Source organism: Buteo buteo, chromosome 8 (assembly GCF_964188355.1).
Source record: "Buteo buteo chromosome 8, bButBut1.hap1.1, whole genome shotgun sequence".
Lineage (NCBI taxonomy): Eukaryota > Metazoa > Chordata > Aves > Accipitriformes > Accipitridae > Buteo > Buteo buteo.
In genome coordinates this window covers 44,616,235-44,636,324 of record NC_134178.1, presented here as the reverse complement: position 1 = coordinate 44,636,324, position 20,090 = coordinate 44,616,235, and the positions used below count along the sequence as shown (strand labels likewise).

Below are 20,090 nucleotides of genomic sequence, written 5' to 3'. Positions count from 1 at the left end.
CACTAAGAATCTGGCAGTTATTAAATAACATGCACCCAAGTCTAAGTACAATACTTTTCACTCACTAGTCACATATTTTAGTCATTTGTTTCACCTGCTGGCAGGTTTGAAGGTAAATAGGTATAACAGATACAAATACTCATTTATTTGGTGTTTAAGTTTGCATACTGGTCCTTGGACTGTAGCAGTTCAGGGGATTCATCAAAGGCTCCTTACTCTTGTCCCCCACAGCACAGATTCTGACCCTTTCCTTATGAGCCCAGCCTTTTTTGAAAAATCAGGGGGAGGGGGGTGTGCCTCAACTTTCCATTCTTGGTTAACATGAACACAGCATCCCAGCCCTGGTTTGCATCTGCTGTGTGCTTACAGACAAGTTGTAAACCCAAAGTTCTTCCTTATTTCAGACATTGAGATCCCCAGACATTTACCGGGTTGTGTGCCTTCTGAAATGTTCAGTTTTGATCAGGTGCATATACATTTCCTATTCATTGCTCAGCAATATAACCTATGGAGGATGATTGGCATTCATGCTAGAAATGCATTATGCTTTCCTACCAGTATGAATTATTGCTTTCATCTCTGAATTTACATACACTGATGCTTGTGCAGATTCTAGACACATTTGGAAGGAAATGCATTTCGAGTGACTGATAGAACAAAGAAGGTTTCTAGTTCTCATCAATATATTATTTAAAATATATAACTGACTGACTTACTATTTCGATCACTGCATTTAGTGTAGGCTCACCAAAACCAATTCTGTCTAGGTGGGTTTGTGTTTTCTTTCTAGGGACTTATGCTTAAATTCAATCTGCATTGCACCCTTAGGACAAAAACCTCAATGTTTTCAGGTTTTTCTGTTCTGATGCTACTGATGCCACTACGTTTATTTAAAAGAAAAAAAAAAGTCAAGTTCCTTATGATTCCCTCTCTTCTCACATAGTTGGCATTTGACTCCTTCACTCAAGAAAGGGTTTTGTCTCAGTGTTAGGTTGCACATTTTTCTGTCTCCGTAGTTTGTTCTGACTCTGTTACTCTAAAGGACACCACAGATGCAGACGGTTGCTGGGATATACGCCCGTGACAGGACCCAGCACGTCAGCATTTACCTATTCACGAGTGTGGGACTAGTGGAAGCTGAAGGAAGTATTCTACCTCTTCACCAACTAAAATACTTCATCTGCCCTGTATGATTCAAGTAGGTCTTCCCCCTCCCTTTATTTTACAGTTTCTGGTGTGAATACATAAAAGCTTGAACTCTGGATACATGTTGTATTTGACAGGCTAATTGACCTATTTTAATTAATTGTCTTTGGCTTACACATAAGAGATCACCTCTCCCATAAGTAGCTTTTAAGGAATCCGGTCATTAATCTTGTTAAGCAGCTATTCTGTTCTAGCTTCCTCTGAGGCATTTGCTCACTGAGCCTCCACACCAGACTCATCAAGCAAGGAAATCCCCTAAGACTGTTTGCCGAGCTCTGGGAGAATCCTACCTCACAAAATCATTCTTGGAAGAGAGGGGTCATTATATCTTATTCAGATGCTCTTTTACCTCAGGAAAGGTAGCTAAATTAAGCTGACCTCAACGTGCTTTTGAAGTTTTTCCAACCTCTAGGAACAATTACACATAAAATACCGGGAGATAGGTAAAGGCCCTTTATCACAATCTTTCTGAGCTGCCGGCTGGGGTTAAACCACAACAGACACAAGTATGGTAATAATGTAATAGCCAGAAGTAGTAAAATCTCTGTTCTCACTGCCTCATTAGAAGCAGGAGCTGATAGCATATGAGAGATGTAGCTGGGTCAGTGAACAGAACAGGCTGGATTTTAGAATAATGGATTTTAGAACAATGGGAGTCAGCAAGACTTAAACAGAACCTGGGTAGGAGACTTGGGAGAAGGGTGATTCAGAAGAGATACTGATGTTGGGAGGAGGGCATAGGTTTTCATGTTGATTTGGGAAGAGAAGAGGGAGTAATAGAGAAGGAGGGGGAAAAAAACCAGAAAGGGAAAAAATAAAAATCAGCTTTCTGTTTTGGGCATACTGAATTCGACAGCTTGCTAGCCCCAGAATTATGTCAGAAAAAAAACCTGAAATGTTAGTTTGGACAGGAGACTGACACGAATCAGTACTGTGTTTCTCAGTATAGCAACAGTGTTTGTGGATGAAGTTACCCCCAGGGAGCCTGCAGAGGGAAAAAGAGTTTCAGGGCCAAGGCTATGGAATCACCACAAAACATTTCAGACACAAGAACCACATCAGAGGGGTTGGAATATGTCACCCTAACCAAATGTGGCTGACACAGAAGCACAGAAACCAGGGTGCCGTGCCATCCCTGGAGACAGCGTACGCCGAGCTGTGTTTGAAGACAGGCAGCGGACAGTGGTGGGATGAGTGGCTCTCCGTCCTTCCCAAACGGTGAGCACAGGGGAGCCCTTAGCACAGCTGTGGGCCAGCAAACTTAGCACAGGGCCATTTTAATATTATTTATGGGAGTGGCACCAGGCCAACCACCTGAGTTTTCAATCAATCCTCCCCTTACTTTATAAACAGGAAAAAAAACCCAACCAAAATCAACCAAGACTACTGCTCTGAGTGTCTTTAAGTCATGTATGACCACTCAGTTGGGTTTTGTGTTGATGATGATAGGTCAGTCCTGGCCTGACTTAATCTGACATTACACCAGCCATCTCTCCCTTGCCTTGTGCTCCATCCCTTGTATCGCTTCGTGCGAGGTCACAAGTCTAAGTCAGATCAACACGCTGAAATTATTTGCTTTTTGGCTGTGTCAGTCTGCTGACAGATCAGCTTGTTCCCTCAGCTCACGCCGCAGTTGCACGGCTGGGACAGGGGAGATAGACAGCCCCTTTCAGCAGCCACTGGGCAAAGCGCAACAAAAAGCAGCACTGGAACCAGTCTCCCTGTCGTTAGGGTAAGGTAAAAACATTCTTGTGAAGCTGAAGCAGGCTGTGCTTTAAACCCAAGTTACTAGAGCTCAAAGCTCCAGTTTTCTATTGCATTTACATGTATTAACAGTAAAACTGCTAGTTGCCTTGTCTTTGATGGGTTTTTGCTTTTTTGCACATTCCTCTTCATCTTGTACAAAGCAGACACTGTTTAGATTCCCTTCCATAGGCACAGTTCACACAGAGGTCTGCCTGGAGACATTTTTTGAATACAAAGTGTGAGCAATCGCTTTTAACCTCTGAGATTAACAGATACACTCAGCGGTGGTACTTCTCCATCTTTAGCTCAGTTTTTACAATAAATAAATCAAAAAAGCCAAGTGCTCAGAGCAGGGTACAGTTCTTGACTTTAAGACCAGTCAGTAGGTGGGAGGTGGGAAGGATCTGCCAGTGTGACCTGGGGGATAATAGATGAGAGTATTTTGACACTGCATGTTTCTCTCATGTACTGTGCCTGCCTCCTCTCACTTTGATTATAAAGTTTAAAAAAAATCCAATTCTTCACCACCTACACACATGCTATTAAAATCATGATGTGTATTAACAAAAAAATCTCTCAGCTGCATGGGAATTTGCTGATAGTATTGCTAACGACAGAAGCCAGCTCTTCATTGTGCAGCCATCCACCATGATGCCATAAAACCAAAGCCTGCCAGGTTTTACAGTTTTAGAAATTGTTACTTTCTCATCCACTCCTCCATCTTTCCTTCTGTTTTTTATTTTGTTTTGCCTCCTCCTCCTCTCCCTGGATAAATATAAACCGCTAAGATCATGGGTAGCGGTGACAAAGCACGATGGCGAGGTGACCAAATACTCTGTTGCGGGTTCTGTTATCTTTGGGGATGAGGAGGGAAGGAGCAAGGAGGACAGCGCAGGCAGACCTGCGTTCTGGGCCCTAGCTCGAGAGTGGCTGGAATTACTGATGCTCCCTCCGTGGCAAACAGGTATGGATGTGGATTATTCTTAGGGCTAAGCTATCTTTATGAGAGTAACAAACTCCATTTAACAAGAAAGAGTTCTGAAACAAGTCCTTAGGCCCACAGTAGCTTTCAAATTTCAGGAAGCTCAGACCTAAGTTCAAACTTCTGTCCCGCTCTCCCAAGGCACCACCTAACAGCTCTGGTCATGCATTTTGACTGGCTTTAGGAGGTGATATCACAGGTTAGGGCCCCTTACCAGTCTGAAGTAGCTACGCTTTATCTGTAGAAAAGATACTGGTTTAATTTACTACTTCTTATTAACTTAGCCCCTCACTAATTTCTATTATTTTTCTCTGAAATTTCAAGATTTGCAATAGAAAATATTGGACAAGCGAAACAGAATGACAAAGCTGGTCTCTAGGAGGAGAGATTTTTTCTGGGATTCAGCCAGTGACAGCTAACGCTACTTCAGTATACTTTTTTGGGTAGAATTCAAATGCTGAGTATCACATACCTGCTTGTGCTGGCATTTAACAGCTGTAGTCCTGAATGGCTCAGTCAATGCTGGAAGGATTACTCTGTTCTTAGTAGTCCTTATTTCTCCTGCCGTCTTTGAGACGCTATGAAACAAGAATGACACGTGGATTGAAGTACAGGCTCTAGGTACATTGTAGGCAATTAATTCCCACACCAAAAGGAAATGCGTCAAAAAAACCATTAAGGTATAAATAGAAACAGAACTCACAGCTGCAAACAAAAGTAATTCTATTGCCACTGTCTTCTGAGCCCAAAGGGGACTAGAGCAAGTAATTAATGAGCTATCTCCTTGTGTCTGGGTGTTGTAGGTCCTTTTCAACAGCTACTGAATATTTCCTCTGCTTTCATTTATCTTCTCCCAGCACTTTAACACCAAATAACAATTTGCACTTAGTAATTAAGACCTGTCTTGCAAGCATAACAGACTCTCTTCTTCTGCCCAGCTGTGGGACCTGTATCACACCTCCTCTCCTCAAACGAAGCTGATCTGAGACATGTGAGGTGAGTCACTATCTAGGCCAACAGAGCTGGGACTGGAGAATTAAATACCTCCACCAGCCTTTATGGCATGCACCCACTTAAAAACAGGTGGGGCTGCAGCACAGGTCTTTTGTTTTAATGCCCATTGAACTGAGAAAGAAAGAAAAACAGCAGGAAGAGTTGTGTCTCAGAGCTACAGGAACTCTGTGGGGAATTCGGAGCGTGCCCAGAGCAAGCACAGAGCACGTGGCCGTTCTCTAGAGGGAACTAGCCCTGGCCATGGGGACTGCTCCACTTCATGGCTTGGCTTGGTAATCAGGGCAAGCGTCTCTTAGGGTGGATGGCCTTTAGCAGTGTAGGTGTAGCTATGGTAATGGGGTATTTCTCCAGTAACTATCATCAGTGAAAGAGTTAACAAGTTCCCAAGAGCCAAAGTTAACCAGAGCAGAGTTAGAATTTGTTTCTGGAGTCAACTTTGCTTTGGGCTGTTGCTGTTAGGTCTGTTTCAGAATGAGAAGCCAGTGGATTGTGTTTAGCTTGCGTTCAGAAGGTTTTTCTGCAATGACTAGTGTAACAACCCAATTTTAAAATAATTAAAGATGAAAACTTCACCATCATGTTTACAGTGTCTATCCTTACCAGTAAGCTATCCTATAAGTTAAAACTCAACTTATTTGTCCCTTGGGATTTTTTCTTTCCTCTACCATCCCATTCTGTTTCTTGGCAAATGGTAGCCCATGCTCACCTCCACCCTAATCTAAAACTGTAGTGGATATCTTGACACCGTATAGCAGCTACTGCTATATAAATGGAAGAACAGAGGCAGTTGTTGCTGCTTACTCACAGTTACAGCTATCAGGGGCCCATAGACTTTTCTCTGCCTTCTCCAATTCAGATAAATCTGTGCCTTCTGGGGTGGCTCATCACTTTTGGTTTGGTCTGCCCTCCTTCTGAGTTTGGCAACTCCTGTCTAAAAAGTTGAAAGCACATCACTGGTGCTGGTTCAGTCAGGTATCACGGATGTCACCTGCGCATCTTTGCAAATGGTGTGATTTGGTCTTTGCTGTGAAGTCACCTTACCATCACCAGGCCAGCCTTGGGAGGTGCACGGATCGTCCCAGGGCCTGGTCTGAGTCTGGAGAGCGTGGGCTTCCCAACAGTGAATTGGAGGCTTGTAGGCAGAGCTCTCTTCCCTTTCTCAATACTTCTGCATCCCTGTCCCCAGTCCAGAAAGTTATTGCATGGCTGTGGTTCGCCCTCTCTAAAGCCTGTGTGTACATTCCCTGTGCCTTTCAAAGGGCACAGTGACAGCAATAACATCTTATTAGGCAGGGGTTGTTCCCTTCATAAATAAAGCAGAAGAACACGGCGTGTGGAGCCACAAGTAAACAAAACTGTAATTCCTGAAAATGTAGAAATGGCTGATTCCATTTTCCCTCATGGAGGGAATCAAGGTCCTGTTCCTCTAAGCTCTAGAGTTAGGAGACTTACTCATATCAGCATTAAGAAAACCTTACACTGAGTGTTGGGTTGTTGTTTTTTACAAACAAAATGGACCCAGATTCGCTGATTCTTGCATTCTTTCATCTCATTTCTATCCATTTGGCTTAGGTATTTTTTGAATTGTGCTGACCAAAACGTGCTTCGATATTCTCCAGCTACGTTACTTGCTTAAAGTCCTGACACCTATTAATCCCAATATCCATTTGATATAGCATTTTGTGCATTTGTGCCAGCCACATCTAGCAATTCCCCCTTGACTATGTTCTCATTAACCCTACGACTCTTTTCTGTGATCTCTCCATTTCTCTGTACTCATGTTTATTCATCCCTTTCTTTATATTTATTGGGGTTGAACTTCAATTTATTGATTTCAGCTCATTCCTCTAGCTCGCACTTTATGTATTCTCACCCTCCGGGGTTATGTACGTGCTTTCATCTTTCTATCCTGCAGGTATGGCTGGGCTCTGCACAGTGTGTTCTCCAGTTGAGAGGGGTTGCTTGGGCATGACAGGAGACCTCCTCGCTTAGTCCTCCACCACTAACGCTTATCCTGGTTGGTTGGCTGGTTTTTACCAGGCTTTGTACAAGGCAGGTGTTATCACCAGTCTGGCACCCCACTTGATGTTCCTATAGCGGACGCTCTGTTGTCATCTCACAAAGAAATAGCTTTTCTTGTTTCCTTGTCATCCAACCTAAAGATAAGAGGGGACTCGTAGAGTACAAAGTCATGTAGGGTGCAACTGAGAGCAGAGACCAGTGGGAGATCGGGAGCTCAAACACTTGCTCCACACCTTCTCAGGAGGAATGGACCAAACTGTGTTCTTGTGTGATGTCTCCTGAGAAGATGGCTTTTTGTCCTCCTCCAGTAGCAAGGCCACAGTGAGGTTCATGAATATTCTAGTACCTCTGTGTTAGCAGATCTGATCCATGTCATCCATGCCACACCTGGTTCATGTTTTTAGCTCCTAGCAGTGATACTAACAAAGTCCTCGTGCTAAGCTGTGCAATTTTTAACCACTGGATTCCATGGCGTTTATAGACCCAAAACCAGGACACGGGGAACAAATACCTTTTACTGTAGCAATGCCAATGTACTGACCATGGCTTGTGTTTCAAACAGAGCTCCGTAATCTCTTCAGAGAGCGTCTGACATGGCATGGCATTACTTAGATTTACACCATTCTACACCTCTCCTAGTCCCCTTACTAGCTGCCTGAAGGAGTATTATAGAGAAGGCCAGGGAAAGATCTTCTCCCACGCTGGCTGAAACAAGTAAGGGTGCATGAACAGTGTCACCTCCCAGCTTGAGAGATCAGGCAGGCAAACGGCCTCGTGGACAGCAGGGAGGAGGGAAGTACGCGCCTTTGGGCAACAGCCGTCTTGGTGAATTTGGAAGAGGGTATCTGTTCACAGCTCCAACAATTTTTCCACCATCTGATGGCAAAATAAACCAAGGCTATGTGTATCACCTCTACTGGCTGCTCTAATATTAAAACATCTGCATAGCTGTGGTTTTGAGCCCCTCTGGAATATTGCAGTTTAAGATTCAAATCCTTCTTATGAAAAAGGATATGGTGTAATCCACTTTTCATTTGGTGGCTCTCATAGATTTGTAGGTTGAGAAAACATCCTTAAAACAGTCGTGTAGTTTAAAATGACTGTGTGTTGGCTGCAAAACACTCCATGGCATGACACACTTCCCTGCCTTTGGCACACACTGGAAGAGCTGGAGTTTGAGAAGTACCATGCAGATTTCAGTAATCCACATATAAAGGACATCTCAGGGAACTATACAAAAAGCTACCGTGGAGTATTTTTTGTCCACTAGGCTTGTTATCCTGTCAAAGAATATAATTAAGTTGGTTTGCCAGATGCATTATAAGCCCCAGTTGCCTGCGATTTATCACCTTATTTTGCCGTAGCTGCTTATACAACAAGTACTTTATTAATTACTCTACCTATTTGTTAGCTATTGATGTGGTGTTCTTCTTGTTTGTCCTGGTTTTGGCTGGGATAAAGTTAATTTTCTTCCTAGCAGCTGGTACAGTGCTGTATTTTGGATTTAGTATGAGAATAATGTTGATAACACACTGATATTTTAGTTGTTGCTAAGTAGCACTTATCCTAAATCAAGGATTTTTCAGTTTCCCATGCTCTGCCAGCAAGGAGGTGCACAAGAAGCTGTGAGGGAGCATGGCCAGGACAGGTGACCCGAACTAGCCAAAGGGATATTCCATACCATTGAACATCACACTCAGTACATAAAATGGAGTGAGTTGGCCGGGAGGGGTGGATGGCTACTCGGGCATCAGTCAGCAGGTGGTGAGCAATTACATCGTGCATCACTTGGTTTTTTCCTTGATTTTTTTTTTAAATTATTTTTTAAAATTTTATTTTATTATATTATTTTTCATTACTAGCATTATTATTATATTTTAGTATCTTTATTGTTAATATTACATTTTATTTTACTTTGGTTATTAAATCGTTCTTTTCTCAAAAAAACCCACCCAAGTAGCCAGACACACACTTTGGGTGAAATGCTCCCCAAATTTCTCCTAGTTGTTTTTGCCACTCACAGGAAAAAAGGTGGATCGGGCAGCCTCCCCCACCTTGCGGGTGCACTCTGTAGCCTGACCTCCTTAAAATCCTTTTCCGGAGAGACTTCTGCCAGGAGATAAGAAGGAGGGGGCTCTAGAGGTAGAGAAGATATTGTCACCTGGGACAATAGAACTCTCAATCATCATATTTTTTCAGCCTGCTTTGCCTAAGCCGGGGAAAGCCAAGTTACATGGTGCTGCTGAAAGAAGAGCAGGAGTCTTTGGAACTGGTGGGGGACAGCAAGTCTTGGAGGTAGAAGTAGCCATCCCTCTCTTCTCAGCAGCAAGTAACTTGTCTCTCCAGGGGTTTCTCCTACTTCTTCCATCCAGGCCTATCCTTTTTTCTCTCTCCTTTTCCCAAGACCCTAAAACCCAGAATAGTAAAATTCAGTTTTGCCAAAGGCACTGAAGCATTGAGCCATTCCTGAGCTATAACCTCACTGGGCAGTTCATGTTTTCCATGCTCTGAGGTAAAAGCTTCCTTTCTTAAAGAAAAAGGAAGGGTCTATTAAATACATTTCCAGGCCCAGAATGTGGAGGGTGAATAAACATCCAAAATTTATATTCTTAAAGGTCATGAATTTTAAAGACAATCTTGTGTTTTGAGACCTGATGCATGCTTTTTTATCATTGGGAGTTGGCAAAAGTATAAGCGTCTGGGGAAGCCTTAAATCCTGTTTACATTCTAAACAGAGTACATTGCTCCCATCCCGCCCCGATCACCTATAGTGGGTTTTTAAGAAGTGCCCATCAGAAACATCCCTCCTTCTGCTGATGGGGTAGCAGGAACTCCTCTAAAATTCAGCTTCACAGGTGAAATCAGGCCCTGACAGCAGGGGACACTGACGTGGAGACACTGCGAGAGGGATAAACAGCTCAGAGCTGCCCTTCATCACGCAGTGATACGGGTGGTCAAGCGTGAGACATTTTGGCAATGCGACGGGAGAGGAAGCCGGCTCCCTGCCTGCACGTAGCAGCAGCCGAGGTATTAATCCCATGCTGCTGCCAGCGCCGAGTTCTCTCGAAATGAAAATAAGGCGGTCGTAAAGGGCAGTGGAGAGGCAGGGTTAACTGTGATATCCTGCAGAAGATAATATTGAAGTGTCGGCAAGTGGTTTTGCACACCCCGGTCATTTCATCTTTGTGTTCGACACAATGGCCGGCAAGGGAGCATGGCACTTAAGGCTCAGAAGGGAGAGAAAGTAGGGGCAGAGGTGGCTAAAAGGCTTGGAAGTCAGAGAAGAGAAGGAAAAAAATTTCCGTGTTTCTCACAGAAACTTGAGCAATAATCCTGGAACACGGACACAGCTGCAGCCGGCAAAAAAGATGCAAAACCAACAACAAAATCCCCCTGGGTTTAGGAAACAGTGAGGAGCTAGACTAAAAACCAGACGCATTTCAGAATAAATTCAGTGTTTCGAAAGCAATGATGTGAAAGGCACATGAGCCACAATAATAAAATGTGATATGAGCCATTACCGTAAACAAGGAGGAATAATTGACAGGGAACTAAAACAGATCCGCAGAGCACGCATAGCCCAAGGCTCTGTAAACCTATGGCTGAACGAGAGGAAGAGGAGTGGCATGGGGATAAGTCAGAGGAAGACTAACAATAAATAAATAAATAAATAAATAAGGCAAAGGCAAAAAATAGATAAATCACACAACAGCCCTTGGTCCCTGAGACCGAAAATTCAGCTTGAGTCGCTAAATAGTCCCGTGATGGATCAGCAGAAAGAACAGTCAGCATGTAGAAATAACAGAGATGGTCTTCCCCCCCAAAATAAAGAAAAATAAATGTCTTTTGGGCTGAAGGAGAGAGTCAGGGGTCATGAAATGGTTAGCCAGTTTGTTTCATCCTTTGGACACGTGTGCTATCACAAATGCGTAGCTTAATCCGCAGGAGAAACTGGCCGGTTTGGGTGTGGAGGGGAGAAAAGCCGTGGCTGGGATCTGAGACACAGCACTACAGACAAAAGCTCTTCGGGAAATAGCCTGGTGTGCCGGTGGAGCAGCCAAGGATGCGTGATAAACAGCACAGGGTGCAGAAAGCTGCAGCTGAGCAAAGGCTCTCCAGATTATTGGGCAGGTTATTGCATCCTCCTGACACATACCATAGACACATGGTAGCATACGCTCAGACACATATGTATGCAGGTACGTATATGTTTATAGACTTCAAAAAACACCTGAGAATAACTAGAGGTGGTGTTTCTAAACCTGTGAACAGTTCAGCAGTAGAAAGACGCTCCAACGGAGAAGGGAAGCACCCTCAGTGTTGGTATTTCAGAGTTCAGCACAGTGATGCTGCACAGCCTCTTTCATGGAAACCATATCCCCAAAATGCTCAGTGAGTTAAATAATACAGGCACTGCTTTAAATAATAAATAGTAGTGTACCAAATAAGGATGTTGAGACTGCAGGAAAGGAAAACCAGGGATGTTTTCAGCAGAGATTAGAAAAAGACGGAGGGGCAGATGGGCACTTGTGACTGACCCACTAGAAGAGAAGGCCCATGAAGCTGCTAGCTGATGTTAGGTAAGGAAAAAAAACTTCTAGTGGGAAGAGGGATCAAATTTTTGCTCGGTACCCCACAGCACACAGGGAGCCAGTTACAGCAAGGGGACATAGTCACGGTCCCTGGCGTGCACGCAGACGGTTAGCAGCAATCCATGCTCACAGGCGTTAGAAAACCGAGGAAGTTTTTACAGCTGCCGTCTCTACAGCCACAGACAAGCTCACACAGCTGGATGATGGTGGTACCACTTATTCCCATCCCATTCGTATCTGTGATGTTTTCTCCCTCTGCTACTGTTACAGCACCCACTGCTGCCATTTCTCAAGCAGACTCTGCAGAGGGGACTTGCAAGCGTTTCCCTGCACCTTGCCAGCCACACAGCGTACACCTTAATTGGGACACAGAATTTTCAGTGCTGCTTCTGAATAACTAAAATGTCTTTTCATACATGCGAAGAGAAGTGTGTCATCCTTTGATCATCACTACTTTGCCAGTAACCGTCCCCTACCTAATATATCAATGGCTATTGCAATGTCATTTCCTTGTATCCAGTGAATATTAGAAGAGACGGGCAGATAAAGAACAAGAATTGAAATGAAATTCTGAAGATAAAAACAAACTCCTGCCATTACAGCATATTCATGCCGTGTCATAAGCCAAGAGAAAATGTCTGGGCTTGTGTATGTCAGTCATTCTCCTTCCCTGCCTGCAACACACTGCTTAGAGAACCAGACTAAAGGAAAGCAAAACAAAGCCATTGATGTCCACAGGAAAAAGAGCAGAAAAAAAGACTTCACGCCTCACTAAACCTTGGGATTTGACACTTATGGTGCTCGATTCTCTGAATAGGTCAATGAGAGGTAAGAGCTTTCATCACCTCAAAGAGTGCTTAGAGCTTTGTAGACTCAACCCTGTATGGCTTGACAGATATTTTGATTTGTTTTGCTGAAATATGTAGGACAGGCAGGTAGATCTCTCCTGCATGCTGTCTGTCTCTCGCTCTGTGTGCCTTAATTTTGCGGACATTTTAGAAAAACCTACCTGCCGTGGTACATCTAAGCCAGTCCACTTCACATTGTGGGAAACAGCCCCGTCAGTCTGTTCAGAGCCCCATCAAAGGTAAAAGAAGTTTCCATAGACTTCAACAGGCTTTCGGTCAGATTCTGCAGAATACACCCAACAGTGATTTTGCATTAAAAGCAGACACTTCTATATGCTAAGATTCAGCATTTGCAGAGAGGGTCAGCTACGCAAGAAAGAATGTACTCGTGGCATTTATATTTCCTTCCAATGACATACAAAGAAGCCAGGTAGTACATACATGTATTTTTTTCAAGCTACCCATTTAAGTGAGGGGAAAAAAGAGAATGAGCAAAATTGTCCTTCCCATGTCATTATAAGCCATGGTGTGATTAGGAACAGAAGTTCCATTGCTTTAACAGCAGATGTGAGAGTCTGGCACCCTTACAAAGTCAGATGACCGTCTGATGACTTGGAAGGAAAAAAAACATTTCCCTGTTAAGCAACTTCCCTGTAAGAAAAAGATGTGCCAAAGGTAGCAATTTTTATCACAGTTTGATAACCCTAAATATTCAGCTCCATTAGTGTCTTGCATACTGCAGTGTGAGCATATGTAGGTGTCTCAACATCAGCATTTTAGTTTGGATTAGGCGAGCGCTTCTGATGAGACATTTCTGGTTGTCCCCTATCTCCTGCTTTTTCTTGCAACATGGAGCAGCCGTGGCGCGCATGAGCAGATTCCTTTCACGTGCAATGGAAGCCAAAGCCACGCTCCAGAAACACTCCTAGCACGATCCAGCTGCTAACGGTGATTCAGTCCATGGCTAACGGTGATTTAGTCCATGGGTCCAAACCAGAGCTAGTCTGAACCAGCCCCCACCCCAAACACCAACTCTTTCACTCCACAGGTCTGCTCTGATGCTATTTTACTACTGGCTTATGAAAAAGTGCCATTACCTCGACTATCCCAAGTTTGCCCTTTGTGCATCTTTTTGTTTTAAAAGCAGAGAGCTGCTTATCTGCTAAGCAACAACCATTGGCACTGGCATCTTTGGCAGGGCCAAGATGATCTTCCTACCAGGAAAGTGTTTATTCTCATTTGGGAGTCCTGTGGGCATTGCTGGTCAGCCAAGTCTGTCTGTTAGTTTAAACCCCTTGACCCATCATTTCATGCTTTTCAGGTTGTTCTAGAAGTGGTCTTTTACTGAGATGAGATGCTTAAGGAGCTGGTTATGCAGATTCCGCCCTTCCCAAGGTAACTTCACAAAAATTGCAGTGCCAGAAGTAATGTGATATGACCTCGACTATCTAGCCGAGTGATTCCCGCGCAACAGATCAGATAATGAAATTCAAGTGTCTATCTACAATGTTTGCAAGCAGCTGCTTGAAAATAGCCCAGGCGGCTGTTTGAAAACAGTGCACGCAGGCAACAACCCGACGATTGCTATCGCAAGAGGTATCACAAGCATATGTAGCTACATATGCCCCGGTTCAGTGGCTGCCCCGCACACCACCGAGAAGAAGAGAGAGAAACAAAGCTTAGAGGCAGTGATGGGCACTCTGAATTACTGACCTGTGGTGCGATGCTCTTGCTGGTACTCTGCGGTCCTCTGGGAATTGAAGGGCTCATCAGCTGGGGAGCTCGTAAGGACGCACGTGCTATGGGGTGAGCTGACACCGCTGCTGCGCACTGTGGAATTAAACTGTAGTAATTAAGATGGAAAGACACCCGTTGCCCCTTTCTGAAAGGCTAGTGCTGGCCACCAGCTTTCGCAGGGGCTGCCTGCACAGAGTTTGTCTGGGCAAACAGCGGTCCAAGGTTTCAAAGAGTGGTGAATCCACTGCTCGCCTAATGAGCTGGTCTAATGGCCAGCTGCTCCCTGTTCAAAATCTTTTGTTCTTCCTACCTGGAACTTGTGTAGCATTGGTCTTAGCTATGCTATTTTACAAATCTAGCTTGGCTAGATGATAGAGGTATCTACTGCCAGAAATTGTTGCCCTTGCGTGTATTTATAGATCACAACCAAAGTCAGTTCTTGATCTTCTCTGGACTGAACTTGAAGCTCATGAAAACTACTTACTGAGCTCTTTCTCTTTGACAATTACTTGGACATCTATGAATCAGTCTTTAATCTCAACAGTGTAATACAGGCTACGCTGATTTTTTTATTGCCTTTTTTTTTTTTTTTTAAATCAGAGGGACACATGAAACTGTCAAATAGACATCTCTGATTTCCAGCGATCTATAAAGATAACTTTAATCAGATAAATATGACATCTCATTTTTATAAGAGGTTTCATTGATTGCTTTTAAGAAAATAGGTTTTGGCATTGGCTGGCATTGACTGTGCTACCATTCGTTAATGCTTTATTCGCCTCCTATATCTGCTTAGCCATAATTTTGCCTGCGACTAGCATCAGACTAATTGGCCTTGGGAAATCCAGGTCATTGCAATACCATTTTTAAGTATGGACTCACAGTTTGAAGAGGCTGGCATGCTGCTGGCTAGCTTGTGATCAGCATGGCACCAGACATGCTGTATGAGCTGCATCGGTGCTCCGTCTGTCTGTGGGAGAGACCAGACAGATATACAACCAAGTCTTCTGTACCTGCAAAGAAGCAGTGCCCAGGACATCATGATTTCTGAGGACAACTCTGGTTCATGCTGTTTAATCAACAGCGTAACTTCAGCACTTTTCTGATCCTCCCTTGTCTTTCAAGATTTTTTACAAATCACTCTCAGTGATTCAGAAAGCTCCTCAGACACTTCTTTCAGTATTCTTGGTTGCAAATGTTCTGTACTGCTCCTGTGTCTTGATATAATGGTTGCTATTTGACATCCTCTGTTGCTACCAATGAGAGGGAAAGTATTCCTTCTTTCCTGTGAAATAAGCACATCCCATTTCTTTCCAAATACAGAACATAAATATTCAACGAATATTTCTTTTTGTGTATCACAATTGGCAACTCTGCCTTCTTTAACACTGGACCTACAGGGGCTAACAAAGGGAAGAGACATTACTGAACTTGCTGACTGATGTATTTGCCAGAGAAAATGGGTGTGAAATGCCAAAAAAAAAATTTAAGTATGAAATCACAAGGTGGTTATAACCAACCAAATCACCAGGTTCTAAAGTGGTTTCTACACTACCCTCCACCCCTTGGGATCTGGGGACAAAAAGAACTACTTTAAAATTAATATCGCTATTTCCATGAAGAGGATTATTTGGTATGGAACTACAGATAGCAGGAGGATTTGATGATCCAAGAGGTCCCTTTGAATCCTATTCTCCTGTATGATAGCAAGGATTTCATTAGGTCTCAGTATACTTAAATAATGCCTTCTTGCCCTTAATCCTTAAACCCAGGATTTTTTCATTAATGTTTTATCTTCCTCCATCAGCTGTCGCTTTCCTAGCTGGTGACTTGTTTGCACAGCTATCAGACTTCCTGTTATTGACATTTGTTATATATAATAAGTTTTGTAATGATCATTATTGGTTGCCACTTTCACTTCTTGTCTTTACTAAGATGGATTTGCGACCAAAAAGCCTCTCAGGGAACGACAGGTTGTGGGTGTGGGGGAATCTAATTAGGTTTTTTTCCAGAACAATATTCTTCTACTTTTATGCTAACATTTTTCCTTGTAACAACTATTTGACTGTAGCTGACCTCTGGAAATCGTCTTTGGAAAGCACCAAATGGACTATTGCAGGCTTGGAAGTGGTCTGCCTGCACACAGCGGAGTTTGTCAGCATTTCCATGGAGGGAACCACCAGTTTCCAGCTCCCCAAGTGACTTGTTTTGACCCTTTCTAAAAGAAAAATCTATCAACCCCAGCAAGTACAAGATTGCTTCACGAGCGCTGTCTCCAAACCTGTAGCACCCAGCTCCTCTTCTTGGGATGTTGTCGTCCACCCAAGCCCCAGCTATAGGGGTGGGCTGCCAGGTCCAACAGCCCCCAGTAGCCTGGGACCCAACAGCCACCTCCCAGCCTGGAAGTGCTGGTGGAGGGCTGGGAGGTGCGGCGAGCTACGCAGACGGGTCATTTCTCACTGGGGAACATCTCCCAGGGATCTCCTCAGCAGTTTTAGGTAGAGCAGCACGGGGCTCCTCGCTGTGCAGGGGGTTTGATACGTGGCTTGCAGGGCAAGGAAGCCTGGGCACCCCTGGTGAAGAATAGACAGGCTCTAATTGAATGCCTTTTGGTTTATAACCTGCTGGCAGCTTAGCTTCAGGAGTTTCAGAAAAATCCCCTGTGCACTGAAGAAATACAACAGCTCTGGACAGGCAAAGGCATTTTTCATAGGTGACCTACAGTTAATCACTACTTTATGCTCGAACTTCAATTCTTCATTAGCAGCTGGGTCGTTGGCTATTCCTCCCTATGAAAACCACACAGGCAGCACTAGGCGCTTGAGTTAAACAAACAGGAGTAAGCACTTTTCAATTAGCGCCAAACTTTATGAAACGTGAGACTGCGACATCAGTGCGAAAGCTCCCGTGAAGCACAGGCCTGCGGCAAATACAGCCCGGGTCTGCCCGTGCTTGGCTGCAGCCCCCAAGGGCAGCGGCAGGCATGGGGTTACATGGGATGAGGCTCAGCATCTTCATTTGTTCGTCAAGCTTGCTGCTCATTTACAGTCATAAATGAAACATTCGGCTGCGGTGGCATAAATAACAGGTGACGTTTTAACAACGCTGGCAGCACGGTGCGGAAAGTCTTTTAACACGAATGAGTTATGTGAGGTCCGTGTGAGTTTTGTGAGGTTTATTCATTCTCCTCTTCTGAGGCAATCACCTGTTTGCTTCTGAAAACAAAAGTTAAAGTAAAAAACACTCACATGCATTGCAAATAGCTTCTCAGGAGGATTTCTGATGTAGCAAAATGACAGAGCTATAACTCTGAGTGAGCGAATACCAGAGGACAAAAGATGGCTATGAAGAGAAGCATCCTACATGTGTGTGTTGTGAGCAATGGGATGGGAATTGCTCCCAATAATTCAGCCTCCTAGACACGGGGACTTGGCTTTAACAACAGGCTTTGTTGTTAAGACACATTTTCTATGTTGGCATCTACCTCTAGGTGACCTGGGCTTCTCACATGCCTGGAACAGTCCATTAGAATAAAATGGAATATGTGTATATATATATATACACACACACATATATACATATACATGCATAATATAGCAAAACCTTTTCTCACTGCCAACCCCTTGCTTTTTTCTAAATGGCACAATAATTAGGTTGAGTGATTTGTCACAGAAATACACGGGAAGTCTCAGCCTGATAACAGAGGGCAAAAAACCCCATTGGTCGCAAATATAAATAGTAAAAGCAGTGAAAGTCTCTACTTTAATCCCAATCACCTAGAGAATTTTAAGCCATTTAACAATATTTAACAAGCTGTTCCAAGCCACGTGAAGACATTACCCCGCTGCCTGTCAGTAGCAGCAGCACGGCAGCATGGCGGGTGGGAGGGAGGGCTCCGCAGTCCCTCGCTTTTCCTTCGGCGCTGCTTTCTGCTTCCAAGCCAGCGTGCTCAGCAGATGCTTCTTAAAACCCACTGCGTTAGCTCCGTTACTCCCTCCCCGCCACCCACCCACCTGGCACCAGAGAAAGGATCTGCTGAACTTCCATAATCGCCAATGAAATGATCAGCCCGGAGAAAAAACGGATCCCCTGCGGCTCCCGGCTCCCTGGGTGCATCCATCCTCATGCCTTCCTCCTCCACCTGCAAGAGCCGCAGAGCATCAAAGGTTGTGCACGTATAGTCTTTAAGCTTTTATTTGATGTTATTGCTCCAGGTAGCTCTACCTCGACAACCCCCTCCTGCCTTGAGGGCTGTTGCACAGCCCCGTACCCGCTTCTCCTCCCACCCCACGATCTGCTGCCACTGTGGACATCCCACAGAAAGGGAACGGGCTGTACTCCTACGCTGGCAGGACTCCTCGTAACCAGGGTGCATCCCAGCTTTGCGCTCAACTGCTGCCTTTGCTATGGTGTGCAGAAACACTCGCATTTCAAAGGATATTCAGAGCGTGGACCTGTGGCAGTTTGGACTCATGGCTGATCTGATACCTACACCTATTTTTATTTTTAATTATTTTTAATTTAATGCCCCAACTCTTTCTTTTCTTACAGGATTCCTGCGCAAAATCCCCAGTCTGGTTACGGACATGTGTTGCCAGCAAGGAAGATGGAAACTTCTTATCCCGAGACTGGGGGCCATGATGCTGACGCTAAATTTGGGATTTCCAATTGCAGAATCAGTTTGTTTCACCCATCCTAACAATGCATCTGGAGTATCGTGTCCATTTTGGGGCTCCCCAGTAAAGAAAGATATTAACACAGTGTTCAGCGGCAGGTTGCCAAGATGGTTGGGGAACTGCAGCATATGACGTACGGGGAGAGGCTGCAAGAACTGGGTTTGTTCAGCCTTACTAGGAGAAGGTATGGGGAGATCTGACTGCAGTCTGCAATGGGAAGACACAGAGAAGATGGAACCAGACTTTTCTTGGAGATGCGCTGGAGCAGGGGAAGAGGCAACGGGCACAAGGTGGAATGTGAGAAATTCAGATGTGGGATGGGAAAAGCTTCTTTATCCTAAGGGTCATCAAAGACTGAAATGGTGCCCAGAGAAGTTAGGAAGACTCCCTTCTTGGAGATATTCAGAACTCAGCTGGACAAAGCCATAAAAAAACCTGTTTTAATTGGGCCAGCTTTGAGTGGGGGTTTGGACTAGATGGCCAAACTAGCACCTTCCCGACTTCAATCAAGTTTGTGATTCTGTGAACTTCATTTGTTGAGCTATCCTTTTTCTTCCCCTGTGTGACTTCTGCTAGCCAAGCCCAGCCCCATTTCTCTTCTCTGTTATTTGGGAAGATGTGGCTTTACCAGCACAGAGCAGGGGCTGGAAATTGTTTTCTTCCCATTGTAGTTAGCAGATCTGTGCATCTCACCGAGCCTTTGTTCTGGGATGGTATAGAGCATGGTATAGAGCATGCCTCTGCTGAACAGTCACACAATTAAACTTCATTTTCACCTGGCTCGGAACAATCAGTTGTAAAAGAGATCCAGTGAGTCTTCCTAAAGCACTGAAGAACGAGAAGTTTTATCTCAGAATATCCTGAGCCTTGAAGCCTGGAGGTGAGTGACAAAACATAACTGGAGTACAGTGAGATTCTGCTTCTAATTATTTTTGATCAGGGAAAATACTCCCATTCGCTCAGTATTCCCTCCAGGAGTCTTTGACACCCGGACAAGAATTTGGGATTAATCTCAGCAAATGCAACTCCCCAAAATCTCTTCCTAAACATCCAGGGAAATAAACATCTGTCCATTTCCAAAGGTTTGTTTTGCCCAGTAGTCATCCTTGCTGTTAATTATGGCTCGCGCAGAGCTTGACTTTTCTGTGACCGTGAACTCTCTCTAAAATGAAAAAAAACCCACTTTGATATGGAGATAATATACTTGTTATAAACCCTATCCCCTAGCATCTCTCAGAACTGGACAACTAAAGTACTAAATATATGC

At 44.2% G+C, this 20,090-nt stretch overlaps 1 long non-coding RNA gene across 1 annotated transcript; it reads right to left on the bottom strand.

The window, feature by feature from the left end:
- Positions 1–2,997: 2,997 nt before the first annotated feature.
- LOC142034069 (uncharacterized) lies at positions 2,998–18,264 on the bottom strand. Its single transcript, XR_012651441.1, has 6 exons — positions 18,161–18,264; positions 16,429–17,362; positions 15,030–15,160; positions 14,124–14,240; positions 4,407–4,512; positions 2,998–3,369 (listed from the first exon to the last, which is right to left on the bottom strand). It is a non-coding gene; the product is annotated as an uncharacterized LOC142034069 (long non-coding RNA).
- Between the last annotated feature and the right edge of the window lie 1,826 nt (positions 18,265–20,090).